The sequence below is a fragment of the Acipenser ruthenus genome, chromosome 47, assembly GCF_902713425.1.
Source record: "Acipenser ruthenus chromosome 47, fAciRut3.2 maternal haplotype, whole genome shotgun sequence".
In the NCBI taxonomy this organism is placed as follows: domain Eukaryota; kingdom Metazoa; phylum Chordata; class Actinopteri; order Acipenseriformes; family Acipenseridae; genus Acipenser; species Acipenser ruthenus.
The window spans coordinates 7307244-7314137 of record NC_081235.1 but is presented as its reverse complement, the minus strand read 5'-3'; positions in this window follow the sequence as shown (position 1 = coordinate 7314137).

Sequence of the window (6894 nt, the reverse complement as noted above, 5' to 3'; positions counted from 1 at the left end):
AAAGTGCAGATTTCTCAATATTCCTGTTACCATATTTAAAACTCTACATTAGAACAAAGTGCACTCTCCACAGGTTGGACCACAGATGATGTATCTCAAAACACTCCTAGATAACCAAGTTCACACATCTCATCTCGTCCCTCAACCCCCAGCTTATAGAAATGGCACAGAGACTCTTATCTGTCATCTTGTAGACCGTGTGCCAACGCTAAGCTGTCAGAGAAAGAGAATCCTGTCCAGGCACTTTTAATTGCTGGATTTTCACCTTCAATGCTTGATTCTGGGAAGTATTTCCATATTAAGCAGATCAAGTACCGGTATTACATGTCATCGCTCAGAGACACATCTTCCATCTATGCGAAACAGCAGCTGATTGCGAGCCACACATCTGTCATCTGATAATTCAGAAACTAAACCTCTGCCAACCTTTATTTGTTTATGTTCCACTTTGAATCGCTTTTCGCCAGACCAGTAGAAACGAATGAGGCGAATGCAGCTGGATTATTCAGGGTAACAATCTCAGGCAAGCATGAAATTTAACAATGCTGAAGGCATATCAAGTTTTGCTTGAGATTTCCACATTTACTGTTATTTAATAACTATGCACAGTGCCTTGCACAGTGCCAAAGCTAGACAAGAGCTGTCTGATGATCGCATTTTCTTTGATTTAACTGTGGCTCAGATTGGGTCTTCATCCCCTTCACCTCACAGCCAGCTTTTATGGAAGGTAATGGGTTAGAGATCTAAAGGAGAAGGGCACTAACAGCAGTTACATTTGGGAGAGGCTGGATAAAGACTTTTTTATTGTATTTTATTTGATTACTGGAAACTTATTTAATGTTGGCTTTGTGTCTAAGAGTGAGTTCCTGGCAGGGCTTGTGACATCAGAAGCAGGTTTTTATGAAGTACTCAACTATCAAGTATGCCTGGCAGCGCCACATGTTGAATGGAATACAAACGATTTCAGTAAAACAAATTAAATAAATTAATTAATTAAAAAGCGAACCGCAGAGTTTGATTTAATTAAAGGAACGAAAACAGACACAACCCAAATGAGTCTGTTTGGAGAGACGTGTATTCTGCAGGGTGGAACAACCAGATTCCCCTGCAATCAGAAAGCTGTATCTGTGCTGTTACTGAGCGTTTCCACAGGCCCTGCATTAGCACACGGGCTGCTGCTGCTGATGTTGGCTGAAACCAGGAGCATGTGTAAGTTTACTGTGTCGCACCTCACTTCATTGCGGTGCCCCCAGTCTGTTCCTTGCGCTCCTTAAAGCTGAAGAGCGGGAACCGAATTTATCAGCAGCGTTTTGGCTATTTTGATGAAATATGCCAGCGGTCTAAACAGACTTGGCTGCACAGCAGGAATGTGTGACTCCTGGCTGTTTCCTGGCTGCCACCGTGAACTCCTCATATCAATCACTTTGCTGTGTTTATAGAGATGATGATTCTGCTTACTTTTAAGCTGAACAAGTTTATTCAAAGGGGGGCTATCTGTCTGTGCTGACACATCTGTACACCGGCGTAGCACAGCTGGAACCAACTGGTAACAAATCACAAGCAAGGTCCTATAAACACTTTGGGGCTAATTCATCAAATGACACAAGCAGCACTACACAAAAAAGCATTAGCGACTATTGTACCACCAGTAGAACTTCAATTTTGAAAAAAACAGTTTGCTACAGTAGTGGAAAATACACTGAACTAGTTGTTAGAAACATTGAGAATTTCTCTATAAAAGGGTCACTTGGTATGGAAGCAAGAGTTATTGCAACTTCTATTATCAGATAATGAAGCCCTTCACCTGAAGATATTCTCTTTCTCATTTAAAGCACAACCAGACCCCATTTTGCATCCTTTTTTCTTCTGCAGTTTTCTCAAGCATCATCACATGACATATAAAAGATGATATTGTGATGATCCAGTGCACTCCTTAAAGTCAATGCAAATGTTCTGGTGAGGAATAGCCAAATCCAGATCCATGCAAGTTATTAAGCTAGAAATGTACTACGGTAAGGAATCGGCTGATGAGGGTTAAATTCAGGGCTCAGGAGTTAGTTAGCAGGATTGCTGGTCACCTAAGCCGGGCTGTGCAGCGTTATGTTCAGATATTTTCTCTGTATCATCATCCTGGAGCAGCCTTGAAGAGGGGCTCTGCTCCGTGTGCTGTCAGTGTTGATGGCAGCTGAAACGTAACCATTCCAGTAACTTCTACAAAGTGTACAATTCCAAGGCTGTGCACACTTGGCAGACACTATATAAGCAGTGAATCTTTAAATAACCTCAAATAAAAACAAGGAACAGCACGCAGGTTCCTATTAAATGAAATAAGAACTCGATAATAATAATAAGAAGAAAGAGGCTAATTCCATTAGAAATGGTTCTGTTTTTCATTTAGATGGTGCAGCGTTTTCAAATGATGTTTACCAGACTCTCATGCAATATTTACATCAGACACAAGGATGCACCTTATCACATGGACTCCGTACACGGGCATGGAAGATGAAAACTGAAACTCATTTTGACATAGCACTGGGTTTGTTATATTTTAGAGCCAATGGCGTCGCTTAGAATTTCATATATCCCCTTCAAGTCTCAGGTCCATTGTGGACTTAAAATCCTGTGCTAAACATATAAAAAGACTTACGAATAATGTTGATGAGTGCTTCAAAGTAACATTGCCTATAGCGATATCATTAATACTTGTTTAATACATACATGCCTGACTCTCAATCATCAAAGTAAAAATAAAACCTAAAAATGAGTTTTTTTTTCCATCCAGAACATAAGATCAGTATAAACAATTGAAAAGCAGTTCTTTCTACACAGTAACTCAGAAGCTTGTATGAAACGTACAAAGTGTTTTGTTTTTTTTTGTAAATGGTACAAAGGCTGTCATCTTCAGTACACCATCCTGAAATATTAACAAATCGCTCATGGTAGAAGCTTGAGATCTTTCTAAATATTTAGAGATCATTCTGTTAAATCTGCTCTCGGTGGCTGATGCCGAGTCTGAGTAGTCATTTCTTAAATTAAGTTACACGTTCTGAATGGAATATATGCATGCCATAATGTACAGGGACTGCGTGACATATGTGCAGGAGAACTTCATTATCCACATACCTGTAAAAAAACAAATTTGTTAAACGTGTTTGAAATGTCTCTGAAGAATGTTTGTTTTACATTGCAAGTTGATAAATTGCCTTAGGAGCACAGTCTAAACATGAAACAGAAGCACCGGGCGATCAGGCCTTCTTAATCTGTAAAACTCATCACAAAATCAACCACACAGCGGTGGTAACGTTTGCAGTCATGTAAGAAAAAACATGACTGCAAAGGGATTAATGCATTCATATGCAATGAGTCCGACTGAACTTTATATAACAGTAGTGATAGCATTGCTGAAAATACATTTTTTGAATAGCGATATATATTTTGTCTCTGGTTAACTGGTGCAGCAATGATAAACTTCTCTGCACAGTGATGGCTTAGTCTGCATAGCTAGCCCAGTTATAATTGACTGTGTGTGTATGCAATCCTTACAGCAATCAAATGCTACATCTTGGCAGCTCTTAGAGTGCATGGTTCAGTTGAAGAAAATAGGACAGGAGGTTGGCTCTGGTGAGTAGAGCGTTTAAAAGCTCTTTAATATATACTGTACATCAGTGTAAAATGTAATATCATTTAAATCTGAGCTGACTGAGACTCTGGCACTGAGGCCTTCCAGAGCAGGAAGGAAGGTAGCCCCGGGTCCCTTGGTGTTCTGGCAAGCAGGTTCCAGCAGTGGTATCGAGGGACCAGGAGGGATATTGACCTGCTGTAGCTGCAAGACAGTTCAGAAACCAAACGCTGCTCTCCGAAGACTGGTTAAAAGGAGGTCAGTGGAATTCCTGCAGGAGCAATCCCCCCAGCTGGTTCATTTAAGTGAATACAGTGTGCTGTATTCTTCTCTTATTGTATAGTACAGTTCGTCCTGTGCAGTTATGTGAGTCGGACGTGATTTCTGGCTGCTAAAAATGTGGAAAACAAGTTAACGTATGAGCCATTGCCATACATACAAACATCAAAACAATCCCAGGACAAAATGTGGTTTAAAAATAATTTGAACCAGCAGCCGGCACACATCATGGGTAAGTAGTGGAAAAGTAATAAAAACCATTTCCTTTGACATTAACTATCTAGCAAGAGCAGCAATCGTTGGCAATTAACCATTTATTACAATGTAATTACATGGCTATCCCTGCTCTGTAATCTATAGGAAACCTTCATCATTTTCTTTTATTTCCCCTTCGGTTTATATTTCAGACCTTTTCAAATTCTATTATTGGTCTGCTTCCATTTACTAGATCTACAAGTTCACACCTGAAAAAAAAAACTGACATTTTCAGACAGCCTCTTGGAAATGACGTTAAAATGGCAGCATCTGTCAGCTGCAGTCCTGTACGTTCCTTTGTTGGGAACTCAAACAGCTGCTGACACCCGCTGTTATTTGATAGCATTTCCCCAAAAAGTAGATGAAGGACAGAGAGTGTGTGTGCGTGCATGTGTGTGTGTGTGTGTGTGTGTGTGTGTGTGTGTGTGTGTGTGTGTGTGTGCGTGCATGTGTGTGTGTGTGTGTGTGTGTGTGGCGGGGGTATGATTCTATCTGTGTCGTTCACACATTCTCCCGTCAATGCAGATAAGACGAGTCTTGCTGACAGGAGCCCCAGCTGTTGAAACGCAGCTCTGCCCGGAGTGGTTAAGCGGTACGGGGCAGTATGACTGGTAACCCTGAGCTTCTCTCACCAGCCAGGGAGGAGCCCCCGCTGCAGCATCCGGCCTGCATGTTCCAACTAGAACAGTTCTGTTTACTCTCCAAGCTACTTATTTATGTTGAGCACTTGTGTTTTTCTTTCCCTACCACTTTCATTTACTTAGCTTACTATTACATACCCAGCAGTTACTGGAATATAATGCAAGCCTGCTCTTTGGTTAATTAGGACCTTTTCTTGGCTTTTTTTATTGAAGCACAGGGTGGAGGTTTCCTTTATTGGTTAAGTCGTACCTTGACTTAACCAAAGAACACTGAAGGAAAGCGTCACAGATTTGTAACATGTCTCTGTTGTTCATACCTGATTGCACTGATATAAAACTCCACATACCAGTGCTGCGAGTGTATGAACCTGCCCAAAGAGGATTATTTCATTAGTGCCCTGTGTAGCTGTCATCAAGAACTGTCGTTCATTTAGCTCTCGGAAACCTGGGCACGTGCAGGGGGTCACTGCTGCCATTCAAAGAGAACAGAATTGCATTACACATGTTAAAAGCAAAGGGATATCCACAAGCTTCCATCTCGACAGTTGCTTAGGCCAGTTTTTGCTCCTGCGTATCGACGTAGAGTTGTCTGATATACAGTACAGGGGTTTAGTGCTCCAAACTAAACATTGGCGAGTGAATCGGGCAGCGATTCTCGTTTCGTTTGGCTGTCTGCTCCCCTTTTCTTCCATAGCTTGGTTCCCTTTGTCACCACCGTGATCATCCTTGAAAAATCTGCCAGAACTCAAAACAGACTTTCCTCTGAGACCCGACAGCTGTTAGCACTGAGATGCCTTTTAACCATTGTGGCTTTTTAATCGTTTAAACCCTTTTTATTTTTTGTTTTGGGAAGCGGGACAAAGTAGCTCTATTTTGGGATGTGAACAGAGTTTTACTGAAACTGAAAAAAAAAACAATAAACCCTAGTGCAGTGCTCCAAGATCTAATTACTATTGCTGAGGAGGTGAGAATGCTAACTGATATTCTTGATCATGTTTTGGGGCAGCTGGACCTGCATGCCAGGTTAAGCTGTAAACCCAAGCAGATAGCCTGATCTTCCTAAGCACAGGTTCCACATTCCCACTCAATAATCTAGAGAACACTATTTTGCAGCCGTGCCAGACTATAATAACGTGGTTGTCCATGACTCCAGAATGATTGGCATGAAGTAATTTACAATGCTAAACATCTCTTTTGGTTGAATCGTTGGGGTCCTTTAAGACCTAGCTTGACAAAGTCTTGAGATCAATCGTGCATCTGGAGCCAGTCAGGGAAGCGGCTCTTCTCGTACCTACGTTTTCTTCTGCTCTTATCTTCAGTCAGGAAACTCATGCTCTAGATTATTATTTAAGACACAATACTACAGCTATGGCCAAAAGTTTTGCAATCACTTGGATTTTAGGATTGAGACATGATATTAAAAAAAAAATGAACAGAATTTAGATATTTTATTTAACATCATGTCATCAAAGAAACTCCAAAATTATATTGCAGAAGTCTACCGAAATAGTATTATTTCATGTTAAAGTTGGAAATGTCATGTTTGTCAGTTTTTCTTTAAGTATATGGAAAACTGCAAAGCGGTACGTAATTCAATATGTTAACGTCACATTATTCAGCAGGTTTCATTCGACTTTCTGAAGCAAAATTAGTTCATTCTATAGGATGCAAAACATTTGGCCATAGCGGTATACTGTAGATATGGCTTGAAACTTATTTTGAGCCAATCCTGTTTCTTAATTAAACTAAAAAAACTGTTAATTACAAAACAGTGTGATTTGTTTGTACCTTCATATCTTGACTGAGCATGATTGTGTTTCGCTTAATTTTTACAAACAGACGTGACAAATTAAGTCAACTGCTCATCGTTGATCCTAATTGCATTTTATTCTTGCAGTCGCCTAGTTTATCATTGTGTTTTTGTTATTTTAAGTCGCTTACAGTGCTGGCAGATTTTCTTTTCAGCATAAAATACCCAGGACGGAGTGTACACTGATAGCAAGTCCATCATTTAAAATCTCCTGGATTTGTAGCAAAGAAAAAAAAATCATGTTAAATCCAGTTTTTAATTAATAGTTTTCTCTTTACTACGATGCAGTG